The 20,001-nt window shown below is 36.3% G+C and overlaps 2 protein-coding genes across 2 annotated transcripts in view; one reads left to right on the top strand and one right to left on the bottom strand.

The window, feature by feature from the left end:
• The window catches only part of LOC101897737 (inward rectifier potassium channel irk-1), a 186,530-nt gene that overhangs the window by 127,997 nt on the left and 38,532 nt on the right, over positions 1–20,001 (bottom strand). The gene's annotated exons all lie outside the window — the stretch shown is intronic.
• The window catches only part of LOC101897335 (mucin-5AC), a 49,464-nt gene continuing 46,420 nt past the window's right edge, over positions 16,958–20,001 (top strand). The window contains exon 1 of the mRNA XM_059131320.1: positions 16,958–17,033. The gene's annotated coding sequence lies outside the window, so the exon portion shown is untranslated. The remainder of the gene's footprint in view (positions 17,034–20,001) is intronic.

Below are 20,001 nucleotides of genomic sequence, written 5' to 3'. Positions count from 1 at the left end.
TGTCCCTAAAACCATCAAAATACCGAATAATGGGAGGTACCGTTATATTGAGGCTATATTAAGACGTGGGCTTGCATACGCAATTTTTTTTTGTCATAGGCTGTAGTATCTATTACGAATACTAAATACGAAATTTGAAACAACTCCGGTGAATAATGTCCATAAAATAATGTCCATAAAAATATCGAATATCAGGGGTACCGTTATATGTGGGCATATACGACATCGTGGACCTATATAGACATTTCTCCTCCAGGAGGTAAAGTGCTATGAAAGAACTTTTAGTACGGATTTTTAAACAATTCCATTGAAAAATGTAGCTAAAATCATCAAAATACCGAATATAGGGAGGTACTGATATATGGGGCCTATATGAAGACCTGGACCTGCATGGACAATTTTCTGTCACAGGCTGTAGTAAATATTAGGAATTTCGAATACGAAATTTAATATAGCTTCGTTGAATATTGTACCTGAAATCGTCAAAATGTCGAATATCGGGGGACCTATATAGACAGCCGGTCGGACGTCCACCCTCCCCCCAATATTAAACACATTTTTTGTCTGAAATTCTACACAAAGAGTCCTCTCGGAGTACTTTACCCCCTGGAAGAGAATTGTCTATACTACGTTTTAGTATAGCACCCATAAAACGCTACCCCGAGATATTCGGAATTTCCAGGATTTTCGCAACATTATTCACCGGTATTACGTCAAATTTCGTATTTGAAGTTCGTAATGAGTGTAGTACCCATGGCGGGAAATTGTCCATGCAGGTCCACGTCTTATTATAGCCCCCATACAACGGTACCTCCCTTTATTCGGTATTTTTATGATATTAGAGACATTATTCACCGGAATTGTTTCGAATTTCGTATTTGAAGTTCAGAATCGGTACTACAACCTATGACTGAAAATTACTTATCCAGCACAATGTCTTCGTGTAGCCCCGATATAAAGGTTTTTATTTGAGCGGTATTTTTTTTCGGCTGATTATACCCTACACCACAAGGTGGTCAGGGTATTATGTCTTTGTGCATTTGTTTGTAACAGGCAAAAGGAAACGAGATAGACCCATAGTTCCTTTGGATGATCTGCATAGAATCACATTCTGAGTCGATTTATGCGTGTCCGTCTGTCCGTCCGTCCGTCTGTCCATGTATTTTTGTAAACAAAGTACAGTTCGCAATTATTGCCCTATCCAAATGAAATTTTGCACAAATCATTTGTTTGGCCCAAGGACGAACCCTATTGAAATTGGAGATAATCGGTCAAAATTTAGATATAGCTCCTATGTATATCTTCGTCCGATTTGCATTTTATTGTGCACCAAACGTGTAATATCAGCCCGAATAGTATGAAATTTTGCACATACAACCAAGTTAGGCCTGAAAATAAGTATGCCAAATTTGATCGAAATCGGTTCAGATATAGCTATAGCTCCCATATCATCCGATTTGTTATTTTTGTCCTTCGCAGCCGTAATATGCACTCTGAAACAACAATATTTGGGGAAATATATCAAATACAGCCCAGAAATACATGTGCCAAATTTTATCGAAATCGGTTCAGATTTGGATATATCTCCCATATATAACTTCGTCCGATTTACCTTTGATTGTGCACCAAACGTCTAATATTTGTCCAAATGGGATGGAATTTGGCACTTAGGACCGAATTTAGTCTAGAAGCTGGTATGCCAAATTTGGTGAAGATCGGTTCAGATATAGCTATAGCTCCCATATATATATTGTTCATCCGATTTTTTATATTTGTTACCCACAGCCGTAATAAGCACTCCGTAGCAACGATATTCAGGGAAATATATGAAATACAGCTCAGAAATTTCTTTGCCAAATTTTATGGAGATCGGTTCCGATTTGGATATAGCTCCCATATATATCTTTATCCGATTTAAAATTAATTGTGCACCAAATGGGCAATACAAGTCCGAATTTAAAAGATAGAAATGCTTCGGCATATTTAGTCCTTTGAACTTTAAATTATAATTATAATCGTAGCGCGTATGATTGAACTTTTCCATACAAAAATTTAATTGTTATGTCGAGCTCTACTAAATTAGCAAAGTGGTGTAGGGTATCATAAAGTCGGCCCCGTCCGACTTTAAGTCTTTCTTTACTGTTTTTTTTTTTTTTTTAATTTTATTAGGTTCCTTCCGAGTGGTGGAAAGTTCCTTCGGTCGGACCGAACTTAGCTGCTTTTTTACTTGTTTTCATTCAAATTTTTCAAATTCAAATTTGGTTTGACAATTCATTGCCCCCATTATAAGTAAGGACATCAAATGTATATTTACACCGTAACATGCATTTGCGTCACTATATCCTCCTTCGTGCCATGCAATTGCCATCAATTTTAATTGAAATTGGTATTTGATAGAATCAACCAACAGCCTCTCCAACTTTGACATTTGAATATTTCATATTTCCGTGCCTGCACACATACATATGCATGTATACATAGATAAATATGCAAATCTCATACATGAGAATCAATCCACCTCCTCTAAAATACCTCAAATTTCGTTCTGAGAATCGAATATTAGAGAGGGAGAGAGAGAGCGAACAATATTGCAATAACTTGCGGTTTCATTTGTTTTACAATCGCTTCAAACTTCGTTCAACACTTCTCTTCCCCCGCCATTGGCATTGTGTTGCGCCCACACTTCGACATTGACCCATGCACTTGAGGCTTCTGTTTGTGATACGCTTTCAAATGAATTTCCAATTTTTCAAACGAATAAAATACCACAACATTTTTATTTTTTTTTCCGAACTGTAGTAGTATCATAAATGTATGAATACCTTGCTTGTTGTTTGTTTATGTATGTTGTTGCTGTTGTTGTTTTTGATTTTCTCTGGCTCTGACGTCCGTTTCGAGGAAAAGTCTTCATTATTTTTTCAATGAATAAAAACTAAATAAACAAACTATAAATTTTTGCAAAGAATTTGGTTAAAAGAAGTCTGCCGCAACACACGTAATAGATTAGGAAAGAAAGCATTTCATAGGTGCCAAAGGTTGTTGGTTTTTCGGCGGTCATATTTCCGACTTTGTTTGGTTAATTGGTTTCAGGTTTCCAATTTATGGAGTTATTTCGCACGTATCTGTGCCTAAAACTTATTGCAATTAAGTGGGTAAATTTTTACTAGGATTATTAAAATACCGAATATCAGTGGGTATCGTTATATGTGCGCTATAGGAAAATGTGGACCTAAATATTCAATGTTCTGCCACCAGAGCTAGAACACATTGCGAACTACAAATAACAATTTTTGGACAAATCCGTGTAAAAATTTGGCAAAAATCATACCAAATATCTGGAGGTACCGTTATATGGGGGCTATGTAAAAACGTGGACCTATACATACAATGTTCCGCCACCGGGGATAGAACCCATAACAAACTACAAATAACAATTTTTGGACAAGTCCGTGGAAAAATTTGGCGAAAATCATCATAAATACCGAATATCGGCAGATACTGTTACGAGTGTATGGCGGCTATATCAAAACGTGGTCCGATATTCTCATTTTCAACACCAACCATCCTAGACACAATAGAAATTGTTCTGCCAAATTTTGAAGCTCTGCGTCAAATAATGTGGTCTGTATCGTGGTTTCAACAGACAGACGGACGGACGGACATCGTTAAATCGGCTTCGAATCGAATTTTATGCTGATTATGAACATATATACTTTATGGGGTCTACGACGAATATTTAGGGATGTTACAGACGGAATGCCACAGTTAATATACCCTTCTTTTCAAGGTCGAAAGTATAAAAATTAATATCGGAGACGAGCTCCGCCAAATGGAAACGTACGTCCCGAAATTCACTCCATTTGGGCTGATATTAGCCATTATTTGCATAATGAACCTGAAATCGGAATAAGGATATATATGGGAGCTGTATCCAAATCTTAGCCGATTTCGCAAAGTATGAAATATCTGGCACTAAATGTCATTGTTGTCGAATCTGTTAACATTATTCCAGTCACAGCTCATTATATTGTTTACTACCGAATTTGGTTTTCTCCGATGAGAAAACATTCGTTGTCCAGCGGTTTTTAAACAAACAAAATGATCGTGTTTACCTGCCAAAGAGGTCAGCTGAAAATGTGCCACTTCGGTTGGCCATCAGAACTCAAGCGCCGGTCATGGTGATTGTGTGGACCGCCATAACAGCCGATGGTCGCTCTCCGCTCGTATTAATCAGATTAAAAGCCGAATATTATCGCGAAAATATTTTGGAGGGTGTATTAAAGCCTTGGGCACGCAAACATTTTGGCCGCGCCACCCAAAAATGGTTACAAAATGAGGTTCTCGCTTCATTTCCAGCGCACAATGTCCACCAAAATCTCCGGATACCAATTGGCTGGGCTACTGTGTCTGGAGTATTTTGGAACGCAAGGTTGGCACTAAAAAATACCAAAGTGTCGATCACCTCAAGCAAGCGCTTCGCCGGGAATGGGCCAAAATACCGCAGAGCAACAATCGGGCAGCGTGTGAGGGTTTCATTGGCCGTTTGAAGACCATAATTCGTGCCAAAGGTGACAAATCTAAACTTATTCTAAAACTTAATGCTATATAATTAAACAATAAAATTTAAAAAAACATGTCAGTCTTGACCCCATCTTTACCTTAGAGATTTGGAATTCTGACATAATTTTTACCCGCGACTGTTTTAACACACCCGCACATAAGATCGTTTATTTGGTACCCATTGAATCGCTCTTTGGATAATTCTATTTATTTTTGCCTTGAGAGTTGAATACCTATCAGGATTCCCTGTACGGTGTAATCTTCTCCACAGAACTTTATTTAGCTAGATTGGGGCCTCATTCAGTGTCACAGAAACTGGAACTATAGTCATACCTGAACCACTTCTAATAATGGAAGCTCTACTTATCCATTTGGCAGAAGAATGTGATTGAGAATTATTCCCTCATACGGTGCAAAATCATTATCACTGGCAACAACACATTCCATATTAACGCACGCCAGAACCAGAAGGTATTTTATTTTTCAATCTCACCCGCTGCTGTTGGGCACACAAACGCCAGACCAACTGTTCGTCGTAGTAATCCGCTGAGCGAATTTGTTTTTATACCCTCCACCATACATAGTATGGAGGGCATATGAAGTTCGTCATTCCGTTTGTAACTCATCGAAGTAATAATTTTAGACCCAACAACGTATATAAATTCTTGACCAGCGTTAAATTCTAATACGATTTAGATCTGTCCATCCGTTTGCCTGTTGTACTCACTTTAGAGTCAAAACGAATAAAATTTAGGAAGCTAGAATTTTGCAACGATCTGTCTTTTGTCTGCAGGCAGGTAAAGATCGAAGATGGGCTATATCTCTCCACGATATCGTATAACACTCATATAACGATACCCTCGATACTCGGTACTTAGATAATTTTATACACATTTTCAATGGAATTGTCTGAAATCCTACACAAGAAGATCCCTCTGAGTCCTTTACTCAATGAAAAAAAAATCTATATAGGCCCGCGATATCGTATAGCCCCCATATAACTGTACCTCCTGACACTCGGTATTCTGATGATTTTAGTTACATTTTTCAATAACGCTGTCTAAAAAGGAGTTCCTGTGTGAGAACTTTATCCCCTAGAAGAAAATTGTCTACATAGGTCCACTCTATATCGTATAGCCTCCATATAACGGTACCCCCCGATATTCGGTATTTTTATGATTTCAGCCAAATTTTTCAATGGAAATGTCTTAAAATCCGCACAAAGAGTTCCCTCTCAGTACTTTACCCCCTGGAAGAGAATTGTCTATATAACGTTACGCCAAGATATTCGGTATTTCCAGGATTTTCGCGACATTATTCACCGGAATTACGTCAAATTTCGTATTTGAAGTTCGTAATGGATATTACAGCCTATGACAGAAAATTGTCTATGCAGGTCCAGGTCTTCGTATAGACTCCATATAACGGAACCTCCCTATATTTGGTATTTTGACGATTTTAGGTACAATATTCACTGAAATTGTTTGGGTACTACAGTCTTTGCAAGAAAATTGTCTCGAATTTCATATTTGAAGTTTGGAATCGTTTGAGATGGAAAAACTCCAACCAACTTCAGACTGCTGTCATTTCTAAGCCACTCGTCCGACAGCTGTTAAAATTATTCCAGCGACAGCTCATTATATTGGTTACAAACGTACAAAAGCATTTTGGTGAGAATTTTCCAGAAAAAAAGTTATTCGTGATTGGATGGAATTCAAGCGTGATAGTGTGATTTCTTTATATTTGGCTGGAAGACCACAAGTGGCTATCGTTAGACCACTCCAGCATTTAAATGTGAATAAATCTTTTGTGTCTCGTACCATCGCCCGCTATCGTGATACTGGTAGCGGAACCCGACATCAAGGAAGTGGACGAAAGAAAACAGCAACATCAGCAGAAATGGTTCGAAAAGTAAAGAAGCGACTTGATCGAAACCCGCATCGCAGTGGCTGAAAAATGACTCATGAGCTGAACATATCGCAATATTCCATTCGGCAAATATAGAAAAATGAGCTCGGGGTAAAGCCATTGAAATTCCGAAAAGTGCAAGAACTTACACCGCAACAGAAGGAAAATAACCTCAAAAGAGCTGAAGAGTTGCTACGCTTGGCCGAAAGTGCTGAACTGCCGAATTTGGTTTTCTCCGTTGTCCAGCAGTTTGTAAACAAACAAAATAATCGTGTAAGCGGCGCTTGCCAAAGAGGTCAGCTGAAAATTTGCGCGGTTGGCCACCAGAACTTAAGCGCCAAGTGCCGGCCATGGTGATGGTGTGGGCCGCCATAACAGCCGATGGTCGCTCTCCGCTCGTATTAATCGACCGTGACATCAGAATGAATTGCCGAATATTATCGCGAAAATATTCTGAAGGGTGTAGTAAAGCTAACATTTAGCCGCAGACTTTGGACGTTCTACTCGCACTCAGCACGCGCCACTCAAGAATGCTTACAAAATGAGGTTCCTCGCCTCATTTCCAGCCACCAAAATCTGCGAATACCAATCCGTTGGACTATTGTGTCTGGAGTATTTCGGAAAGCAAGGTTGACACTAAAAAGTACCAAAGAGTCGATAACCTCAAGCAAGCGCTTCGCCGGGAATGGGCCAAAATACCGCAGAGCAACAAGCACCACGTCTTCATTTGAGCGGTATTTTTCGACAGATTTTTTTTTTGAAAATTTTCAAGTTAATTTCGAATGGTGGAGAGTATCAAAAGTTCGAACCGGCCAAACTTAGCTGATTTTTTACTGTTTTTTTTTTTTTTTTTCTCGAAATGCCCTCTCTTACTCCCCTTGCTTATGCCACGTTACCCCTGAGGCCTCGACGTCTGTTTAATGTTAAGTTACTAAGCAGTTGTTGTTATTATTTGTTTGTTGTTTTTTTTTTTCTAATTACTCGAATAAGTAATTTCAGTTTCTTGGAAGCCATGGTGGAGACATCGACAATTAAATGCAATGCATTTTCGGTTCGTTCGTTCGGTCACGCACATTTTTTTACTCTTTGGCACAGGCGTCATATTCAATTATTGGGAATTAAATACGTATGAAAAGAAAACAAAAAAAAACAACAACGGCAACAAAAAACCAGTAAAGAAAGTCTTAAAGTCGGACTGGACCGACTTTATGATACCCTACACCACTTTGCTGATTTAGTAGAGCTCCACATAACAATTAAAAGTTTTTATGGGAGAATTCAATCATACACGCTATGATTATAATTATATTCTATATAAATTCGGACTTGTATTGCCCATTTGGTGCTCAATTAATTTGAAATCGGATAAAAATATATATGGGAGCTATATCCAAATTGGAACCGATCTCGATAAAATTTGGCAAAGATATTTCTGAGCTGTATTTGATATATTTCCCTGAATATCGTTGTTACGGAGCGCATATTACGGCTGTGGGTAACAAATATAACAAATCGGATGAACAGTATATATGGGAGCTATAGCTATATCTGAACCCATATTCACCAAATTTGACATACTAGCTTCTAGGCTCAATTCGGTCGTAAGTGCCAAGTTTCATCCTATTTGGGCAAATATTAGACGTTTGGTGCACAATCAAAGGTAAATCGGACGAAGTTATATATATGGGGGCTATATCCAAATCTGAACCGATCTCGATAAAATTTAGCAAAGGTATTTCTGAGCTGCATTTGCTATATTTCCCCAAATATTGTTGTTACAGAGTGCATATTACGGCTGCGGAGGACAAAACTAACAAATCGGATGAACAATATATATATGGGAGCTATAGCTATATCTGAACCGATTTCGATCAAATTTGGCATACTTATTTTCAGGCCTAATTTGGGTGTATATGCAAAATTCCATACAATTCGGGCTGATATTACACGTTTGGTGCCCAATAAAAGACAAATCGGACGAAGATATATATGGGAGCTATATCTAAATTTTGACCGATTATCTCCAATTTCAATAGGGTTCGTCCTTGGGCCAAACAAATGTTGTTTGCATAGTTTCATCTCAATCGGATAATAAATGCGACCTGCATTTTGTTCACAAGAATACATGGACAGACGGACGGGCGGCCGGACATGCATAAATCGACTCAGAATGTGATTCTATGGAGATCATCAAAAGGAACTATGGGTCTATCTCGTTTCCTTTTGCCTGTTACAAACAAATGCACAAATACATAATACCCTGACCACCTTGCGGTGTAGGGTATAAAAAACAATTCCAGCAAAAAAGCAATCATAAAAAGAAATCGCAGCGTTTGCTTTGCTACGCTGCGTTGCGTTGCGTACTCTGAAACCTTTAATGGGTATTTCCGACAATTAGGTCCGTTTCAGAGAAAATTCATTTACGTAAATTATTATTTTTTCCATTTAGTGGTTGTTGTTGTTGCTTTTGTTGGTCTCTTTCATTTGTATATACCTATGTCGGTATTTATTCTGCGAAGAATTCACGTGAAGTAGCAAAGCAACGCTGGTTGGTTGTGAATGTTTGCGAATTTCATAGAATAATTTATTGCATTTTGAGTGTTTTGATAAAAATAACAACAACAGCAGCAACAACAACAACAAATAATTATTATTTTTCATGCGATTAGAGGTAGTTGTGGTGACGTACATTAACGTCTTTTTTCCGTTTTTTTTTTTTTTTTGACGGAGTTAACGAACCCTTATCATTTTTCTTAGGAGCCAACCTCGCACAAACTCACGCGCCCACGTCCAAGAAGCGCGAATCTTAGAATTTTTATGTTATCACCCAAGATAAGATTGCATTTATAACATTCTAAGTTATAAATTTTATACGTCTAAAAAATGGGCTGATAAAAATTACGCCGATGAGAATGATTTGTGGCTATTACGGTAACCCGAAAATGGTATATATGCGTCGAAACCACGAAAATAGGTTCTGTGTTTTCCCATTTTATGTTAATTATACCCCACACCACAAGGAGGCCAGGGTATTATGTCTGGGTGCATTTGTTTGGAAGGAAACGAGATAGACCCATAGTTACTTTTGATGATCTGCATAGAATCACATTTTGAGTGGATTTATGCATGCCCATAAATTGACCGATCCAGATGAAATTTTCCAAACAATATTTGTTTGGCCCAAAGACGAACCCAATTAAAATTGGCGAGAATCGGTTCACTTTTAGACCTAGCTCCCATATACATACTTATAACAGATCTTGTATTGATGGACAAGTCTAGAATGGAATCGGATGTTAGTTACGCTTTTTATGAGGTTCATGGATATTCAAAATGTTGACCCTTTGTGGGGGAGGTAACAGTACGAATGGTCCGATCACTACCTTCTTTATAATAGATTTTGTGTTGATAGAAATATTGAGAGGTTCCAAGCCTGAATGGAATCGGATGTTAATTTCGCTTTTTATGAGCTTCATGGATATTCAAAATGTTGAACCTTTGTGGGGGAGGTACCAGAAGGAGTGGACCGATATATCCCATCTTCACAGCAGATCTTGTGTTAGCAGAAATAATGGGATGTGTGAAATATAAAGAGAACTTGATGCTTATTTCGCGTTTTATGACCATCATGGATATTTAAAATTTCGATCCTTTGTGGGGGAGGTACCAGAAGGAATGGTCCAATCTCTACCATTTTTATAACAGATCGTGTGTTGATGGAAATATTCTGATATGCCAAGTCTGGAATGGAATCGGATGTTATTAACACTTTTTATGAGCTTCATGGATATTAAAAATTTCGACCTTTTGTGGGGTAGGTAAACAGAAGCAGTGGACCGATATATTCCATCTTAACACCAGATCTTAAGTTTATTAAAATATTGGGATGTGTGGAATTTGAAGACAAGCGGATTTCATTTTATAACAGTTAAAATTATAACAGTTAAAATTATTCCAAATTTTGACCCTTTGTGGGGGGAAGCACTTGATGGAGTGGACCGATATTATCCACTTTTGCACCTGACCGAGAACTGAGGCGAATATTATGATTTGTAAAGTAGTAGTAAAATCGGATTATTGCCACTCTTTCTGTGCAGAAAATATTCTTTTTTGAAAATTTAGACTTTTTTGAGGGAGGTACGAGAAGTAGTGGACCGATATTGCCCATCTCCGAACTCGATCTAAGTTTGATAATAATATTACGATGTACCATGTTTGGACCAAATCGGATGCTCCCTTCGACAGTTATCGTGGACACCAGCCAGACAGACAGACGGACGGGCGGACATTTGTAGATCTACTCCAAATGTCCTGAAACGTATTTGGTTCAAAGAGACCGTTATTTCGATGAGGCAAATTACTCACATCACAATTTTTTTTAACCCAAGGTCTGGTGTGAAGATGGAATATATCGGTCTACTCCTTCTGGAGCCTCTCCCACAAAGGGTCATAATTTTGAATATCCATGGAGCTCATAAAACGCGAAATTAACATCCGATTCCATTCAGACTTGGTACATCTCAATATTTCTATCAACACAAGATCCGCTATAAAGATGGTAGAGAACGGACCATTCCTTCTGCTACCTCCCCAACAAAGGGTCAAAATTTTTAATAACCAAAACAATCATAAAATCCGAAATCTTATTATTTCTACTAAAACATGATCTGCTGTGAATATGGGATATATCGGTCCACGTCTTCTGGTACCACCCCCACAAAGGGTCAAAGTTTTGAATAACCAAAACGTTTCTCTTCATATTTCACACATCCCATTATTTCTACCAAAACAAGATCTGCTGCGAAGATGGAATATATCGGCCCATTCCCTCTGGTACCTCCCCCACAAAAGGGTCAAAATTTTGAATATCTATGAAGCATATATCTCAACATTTTCATCAGCACAAGATCTGTTATAAAGATGGTGGAGATCAGACCATTCCTTCTGGTACCCTCCCCTCAAAGGATCAACGTTTTGAATAACCAAAACGATTATAAAATCCGAAATAAGCATCCGGTTCTCTTCAAATTTCACGCATCCCATCATTCCAATAACACAAGATCTGCTGTGAAGATGGGATATATCGGTCTACGCCTTCTGGTACCTCCCACACAGAGGGTCAACATTTTGAATATTGATGAAGCTCTTAAAACGCGAAATTAACATCCGATTTCATTCAATCTTGGCACATATCAATATTTCCATCAACACAAGATCTATTAGAAAGATGGTAGAGATCAGACTATTTCTTCTGGTACCTCCCTAACAAAGGGTTCAAGATTTTGAAAAACAAAACGCTCAAAGAAAGCGAAATAGGCGTTCAACTCTCTTATCTCTTTTACTCATCGAAACCATTTTGCTAACACAATATCTGTTGTGATGATGATAGATATCTGCGAACCCCTTTCTGGTACCTCACCCACAAAGGGTCACAATGTTCAATATACAATGTTTAGTCTCATAACTTGGGAAACAAGTCGGCGATTCTTTACAACTTGCTATATCTAAATATATGTCTCTCTACAAGAAACCTGAGATGAATATGGAATTTATGATTTCGAATAAGATTAGATATAAATGTCCGATTATCTTGTAATTTTGCCGATACCAATATTTTTATCTGTATTAGATGAAGGATGAAAATGGAATACTTCGGTCGACTATATACGGTACCTCGAGCACACTTTTAACATTTTTTAAAAATTATCACATAACTCATAAAAATTGAAGGTAGTAAAAAATATAGTCCAAACCTGCCACGTCGCAATATTTATATCATATTTATTTAGGTCCGATACGAAATGGACAATATTGACCCATTTCTTCGAAAGCTACTCCATGGAGGGTCAACAATTTGAATAATCATAACAGAAGTCAAAATATATTCAAATAATTGAAAATTGGCTGAGGGTATACATCTGTCGCCAAAACCGACTGATACTTTTTTACTTGTTTTTTTTTTTTTTTGTAAATTTATAATAAATAAAATAATTATCTGACCCCGTATGTTTGTACATGTGTATGTGTGTAATATTGCAACTCTCTCTCAATTTTTTTTTTAAATATTTATCGATTCGCAAATTATTCCATCACCACATCAAAGCAATTTCAATTTAAATTGCTTAAAATTTACTTAGAAATCGTTATATAATTCAGACCCTGAAGTTGTTGTTATTGAAAATTTATTTCGTTTTGTAGGTGGACAATATGTATAATTGAGTGTATGGAAAACTGCAATTTTTTACAGGGGGATCCGTTAATGAACGCTAATAAAAATTTAGTTTTAATGACAATTGGTTTGGATTGGTTTTAGAATTGCCCAACAATAAAATGTTGTAATGGATATAATGTCCATTCTTAAAATTGTTAAAAAAATCTATATATATAAAAGGAAGTTGTGTTAGTTACTACGCTTATAACTTAAGAACCGCTGGACAGATTTTAACGATTCAAACAAATTCGGAATTGTCTCTTTTCCGAAAAGGATAATATCCAAAAAAATGTGATATATTAACATTTTCATTTTGACTTTTGAATTGTACAATAGTAATGTTTTATTTTGCATGATTTTTTTTCCATTTTGACTTACTTTTTTCTAATGTACATTTGTAGTGTTTTTTATATTTTATTTTTGAATTCGAATATTAATACCAATTTATTTAATTGACTTGATTTCTTGAGAACTGAAATTGATGGCGGGTTACATGGAAGTGTAGTATCGAATTATGCGGTGGCGAAACGGAATAGAGGATATCGAAATAATTAAACGCGGTCACACCAAAGTTAAAAGATAATTACTTTTTCAAAATCGCTAAAAACTCACGAAAAAGAGATCTCATTGCACAAATTCTGAAATCGGGGAAAAAATCGAAAAAAAAAAAATTCAATGAAATCGAATTTTAAAATAATAGTATATTCTATTGACAAACTTTGTAAGGATCTTTAAACATTTGCTGTACAAAATCAGGTAACAAGTTGAAGATTTTTACAATTTGTTATTCTTTTTTTGTCAATTTTTTTCAATTTGTATTATCATATTGAATTCAGTTGATTTTTTGTGAACAAAATAAAGAATAATTTTTCACTATATACAATTTTTCACCAAAAAAATGAAATAAGTGAGAAATAGGATGTAAACTGACATCTACCTTTCAACTCCAGGGCCTATATCGTGGTTCAGCTGGAAGATGCGAACACATTTAAATAATCAAAAATGACCGAAAAAGCCTAATGGGCCTCATCTCAAAGCGTGAACATACCTTTTTTATGTGACAATAATCCGTCCAATGAGAGCTCAAATTGCTAAATTCTTTGGGAGTACAATCAGGAAAATACCAAATATAAAAGGAGCAAAATAGTAGAGCGAATGGGACTTTTATTAAGAAAAGGATTTCTATCCTCCCAGAAATTCTTCCCAAACATTCAAGATACCTTAAATCGCTTTTGCAGGTCATGATATAGATCATAATTCACGGATAAGGGTACAACCCGATTTTATATTTATATAACCATCGTATGATTCAAGCTATTTTTGGGGTCTTAGTCACTTTTTATTTTTTGGCCCTTATTAGGCATCTTTGTGTCTAAGGGGGTACAGAACCTCTTCGCATAAAATTTGAAATATTCAGAGTAGGGCCCATATTGGTCTTGAACACATTCATCAATTGATTTGGCTAAAAAATTTTGTTATGCTACCCTGGGGAAAGGAACCATCATACAGATAATTGCCACATAGGAATTATTTAAGTAAAGTCTCCACATTGGAGTATCCCCAAGTCCACTTTCACATCTAATGTGTGGTCAGAAAGGAAAATTTTGTATTCTATTGAATTTGTAACTCCCAAGAGAATATTGGTTGGGAACGTAGATTTGGAATGTACATCTATATGAAATAAATTGTGGGAACATGAACAAATTACAAATATAAGAAAGTAGTACGGGACCGAATATTTGTTGAATCGACATTGAATTATACTATGATGAAAAATATGGACTTTATGGGGTCTCCAATTTACAATTTAAATGGAAAATAAAATAAATTCCCATCTTACGGTAATGGGTGTGAAATACCTATAATTTTGATTTGGCCTCTATTTGTCATATTGGATTTTAACGGGTAGAAGAAAGTTTTCAAAGTAGGTCGATGTTTCGGAGTAGTGCCCATATAAAGGTACCTCCTGATTTTACCATATTTCAAAGGATTTGGCTAAAAATGTGTATTCGGGGGGTGAAAATCTTACACAAAAATGTCAACATATTCACAAATTTTAGAATTTTCTCCATGCAATAGTATCCCCTCAAGTCCACCTTTTGGCGGACAAACAGACCGACATGGTTAGGGGGACTTATGAGGACTCTAATGCACAATCTAAGGTGCTAATGGGGTTAAAAAAAAAGTAATTAACTTTGCCTATTCTTAAATCATTCAACCCTCAATTATGAGGTGTACAAAATACAGTAAATTCCAAATTGCTTCTCATTTGACTGTAAAATTTTGCTACGATTTTTACCATACTAAAAATTAATTTGATCCCTTACATGGGGATAAGATTCATATACACTTTTTAATAGATTTGTATAGCACATCCACACATTTGAAGCACACGGTTTAAATATTGAAGTCCACGGCTTATAAATGGGTATAGATATTTTAAAACACTTTTAATCGACCAGTAGGTGAACACTTATATCAGTCATATCTGTGAATAATTTTGCTTTTAAAAATATGCATAATATACAAAAACTACGGGCCGGCAACGCGGACCGGGCCAGCTAGTTAAATATAATTTTGAGTTTTTTTAGTGAACATTTTTAATCTTATAATAGAATATTGAATGTTATTTATTTGAAAAAAAATTAAATAATTGAATTATTGTCCGACATTTTTAAATATTTTCAAATCGAACACTTAACAGCTGTTTTTCTATCAGCTGATGATATTGGATAATTCTCAATGAGACAATTTTCCCCTGTAAGAATTTGCAAACTCTCAGTAAGGCATCTGTTAAAATTACTCTTTTCTTCACTTTCCCTCTCATTAACTGGACCTGTGTTTTTTTTTTCGTTCGTTCCCACGCCTCTCACACCCGCCCCTGCCGACCGAGGGGGCCACCTCTCTATACGTAGAGAGCGCGTACACACCAAAGGGTTATCGAACATTTGTAATTAATTTCTACCAATTAATGGATTATAAAGTTCTAGCTTTTACAATTGGCTCTCATCCAGACACTGCAAGAATCTATTAATTTTACTTATTTAGTTGAAAAGTTTTTTTAGAGTTCTTCGTACGGGAACACACAGAAATTATCGTCAAATTTTATAAAAAAAAAAATAAAAAAAAAAAAATAAATAAAAAAGCTGTAAGTTTGGTCGGGCCGAACTTTGATTATCCTCCACCATTTGGAACGAATTTGGAAATTTTCAAAAAAAAAAAAAAAATAAATAAATAAAATGCTTAAAAAATTCTATTAAAATCTTAAAAACTACCGAATAGAGGAAATCGACGTTATATTCTGGTCTATACGAAGACGTGGATTTGCATAGGCAACTTTTGTCATAAGCTGTTACAATATTCAAATACGAATCTTGAAAAAAAAAAATCCTGTGCAAAATGTAGCTAAAATCATCAAAATACCGAATAAAGGGAGGTACCGTTGGACCTGCATAGACAATTTTGTGTCATAGGCTGTAGTACCCATTACGAACTCTAAATACGAAATTTGAAGCAACTCCGGTAAAAAATGTTGCTAAAATCATAAAAATACCGAATATAGGGAGGTACTGATATATGGGACCTACGCGAAGGACCTGCATACGCCATACCCATTACGAACTCTAAATACGAAATTTGAAACAACTTCGGTGAATAATGCCCCTAAAATTGTCAAAATACCGAATATGGGGGAGGTAATGATATAAGGGGCCTATACGAAGACCTGGGCCTATAGTACCTATTAGGAACTTTAAATATGAAATTTCAAACAGTTTCCGTTAATATTGTACCTGAAATCGTCAAAATACCGAATATACGGAGGTGCAGATATAGGGCCTAAACGAAGACCTGGACCTGCAGACGCAATTTTTTGTAATAGGCTGTAGTACCTATTACGAATTCTAAATACGAAATTTGAAATAAGTCGGGTAAATAATATACCTAAAATCGTAAAAATAAGGAATATATGGACCAAAATAGCCCATCTTCGAACTTGACCTGTCTGCAGACAAAAGGCTGATCTGTGCCAAATGTTTGCTTCCTAACTTAGAATTTTACGCTGTTCATATATATTTTGTTGGATCTCGATGAGTTACAAACGGAATGACGAACTTACTGTACCCTCCCTCTATGTATCGTGGAGGATATAAAAATAGGCCAAATTTTCCAATGTGTATTTTATTTAAAAAAAATCATTGAAACCAAAGATAAAAATGATAAATTTTGATAATATTTTTCAATTTTTACTTGCAGAAAATTCGCTAAGATCTTTGTTAGAATATCAAATGTGTTATTTCAAATAACTAAGGATAATCGGCAGAGGAAGTAGATTCATATACTCAGATGATTCAAGGTATGTAAAGAAGAAATTCATAAATTACAAAATCGATTGTACATTCCATGGATTTGAGGAAGAATGATGTTAGACTTAACGCTCGATAAGAATTAGGTATTGCGTAACTCGCCTTACCAGGTTTGCGGATAAGAACTACCCTTGTCTCCTGCCAGGCTTTTGGGCTATGTGCAAATTTTAGGCAAGCGATGAAATTTCATCTTTAGTAATGGCGTAGTAGTTACTTGTCAAATGTCAGGTCGCTATCACTTTTGAAATTTAACGAGTCGGCTTTGCCGACAGATGTATATCCTCGGCCAATGTTCGATTATTTAAATATATTTTGACTTCTGTTATGATCATTCAAATTGTTGACTCTCTCTCTGGAGCAGGTTCCGAAGAAATGGGGCAATATTGTCCATTTAGTATCGGATCTAAATAAATATGATATAAATATTGCGACGTGGCAGGTTTGGACTATATCGACTACTTCCTTCACTTTATGTGAGATATGTTATAATTTTTAGAAAATATTAAAATTTGGGTGAGGTACCACATATAGTCGACCGAAGTATTCCACTTTCATACTTCGTCTAATGCAGATAAATACATTTGTCTGGGCAAAATTCGAACAAGAAAATCGAACATTTTGTTTCCAATTTTATGCGAAATCATAAATCGCATATTCATCTCAAGTTTCCGGATGAGAGAAATATTTGGATATAAAAATTGTAAAGAATCGCTGACTTGTTTCGCAAGTTATGACAGATAAAAGTATTGAAAATTGTAACCCTTTGTGGGTGCGATACCAGAAGAGTTTCGCAAATATATAACATCTTAACAGCAGAAGAGAGTTGGATGCTTATTTCGGTTTCTTTGAACGTTTTGTTTTTTCAAAATCTCGAACCATATGTAAGACAGATAGCAAAAGAAATGGTCCGATCTCTACCATCTTTGCAGCAGATCTTGTGCTGATGGAAATATTGAGATGCACCAAGTCTGAATGGAATTGGATGTTAATTGCGCGTTTTCTTGAGCTTCATTGTTATTTAAAATTTTGACCCTTTGTGGGGGAGTTATCAGAAGCAATGGACCTATATATTCCATCTTCACAGCAGATTTTGTGTTAGAAGAAATAATGGGATGTGTGAAATGTGAAGAGATCCAGATGTTTATTTCCTATTTTTTAAGCGTTTTGGTTATTCAAAACTTTGACCCTTTGTGGGCCAGGTACAAGAAGGAATGTTCCGAACTCTACCATCTTTATAACAGATCCTGTGCTGATAGAAATATTGAGATTTGCCAAGTCTAAATGGAATCGGATGTTAGGTATGCGTTTTACGAGCTTCTTGAATATTCAAAATGTTGACTCTTTGTGGGGGAGGTACCAAAAGTTGACCGACATATCTCATGTTCACACCAGACAATGGGTTAATAAAAATATTGGGAAGTGTGAAATTTTAAGAGAATCGGGAGCTTATTTCGCATTCCATGAGATATATAATTATTCAAAATTTTGACCCGTAGGAGGTACCAGGAGAGGTAGTCCGATATATATCATCTTCATACCAGATCTTGTGTTGGTAAAATTATTAATATGCCTGAAAGTGAAAGTTGAAAATAATGGGTTCCGTATTTCAGATTTTATAGGAGTTATAGTTATTCAATATTTTGACCTTTCGTGGGGGAGGTACTTGATGGAGTGGACCAAAATATTCCATCTTGACACAAGACCTTCTGTTAATAAAAATATTTGGATGTGTGTAATTTGAAGACAATCGGACTTTTTATATCATATTTTATAAGAATTATAATTATTCAAAATGTTGACCCTTTTTTGGGGAGGTACTTGATGGAGTGTACCGATATTGTCCATTTTCGCACCTGACCTAGCTCTATGCAAATATTCGAATTTGCAAAGTTGGAGCAAAATCGGAATATGCTTTCTCTTCAAAAAAAAATTTTTCCTTTTTATAGGGTCTATGTATTAGAAGGAGTGGACCGATATTGCCCATCTCTGAACTAGATCTAAGTTTGACAATAATATTACAATGTACCAAGTTTAGATCAAATCGGGCACTCCCTTTGAGAGTTATCGTGCGCACCAGCCAGCCAGACGGACGGACAGACTCGCTAGATCGACTCCAAATGTCCTGAAACGGTTTTAGTCCAAAGTGACCTAGGGTCTAAAATCGTTATTTCGATTAGGCACGTTTTGGCCGTATCAAATGATATATACCCTCTCTAGCCATAAACCCTCGGTAATTAATAATAACACCCCTTCTTTGGAAAACCCTATTTATGGACCGATTTCCGCCTGTACTAAATGCATACCGTATTTAGAATAAATTCAGCCATCCACTGTGAATTGTTTTAAAAATATGTTAGCATTTTTTGCTTCACCTTGTTGATATCACTCAACAGCGTAGTTCATATATATATACACTGTACAACTACAATGCGCGCTTAGCAATATTGCAATCAGCAATAAATACAACAACAGCTACAGCAACACCAACAACAGCTACAGCAACACCAACAACTGCCACACTACAAACCACAATGACAGCAGGAGCAACAACAACAACAACAGCAATCAGTACTTTAATTGGAATTCATACGAATATGCATTTTTCGTATGAAATTTTCCCTCTCTCCCTCTCTGCCTCCCACCACACAACACACACACACTCACACACACGCTTTGCTTTCATTTTCAATGCGGGAGAGATACTCACTCAAATATTTATTGACAATGGTTAGTGCCATGCCATTGATGTGCCATTGTTGTTCTTGTTGCTGATGTTGATGTTGACGTTGTTGTTGTCGTTGTTGTTGTCATTTTATACAATGATGATTATGTCAAGTGGCAATTTGGTTTAACAGTTCGATGAATGATACGCCTGTGGAGGTTCTTTGGTGAATTAACTAAAACGCCTACAATTCGCCGTCGTCCCAGCCGCGCTAGAGGGTGGAATGAAGTTTAACT

The sequence above is a fragment of the Musca domestica genome, unplaced genomic scaffold, assembly GCF_030504385.1.
Source record: "Musca domestica strain aabys unplaced genomic scaffold, Musca_domestica.polishedcontigs.V.1.1 85, whole genome shotgun sequence".
Classification (NCBI taxonomy): Eukaryota; Metazoa; Arthropoda; class Insecta; order Diptera; family Muscidae; genus Musca; species Musca domestica.
Note: the sequence above shows the minus strand (reverse complement) of the source record. Positions and strands in the feature narration are given on the sequence as shown.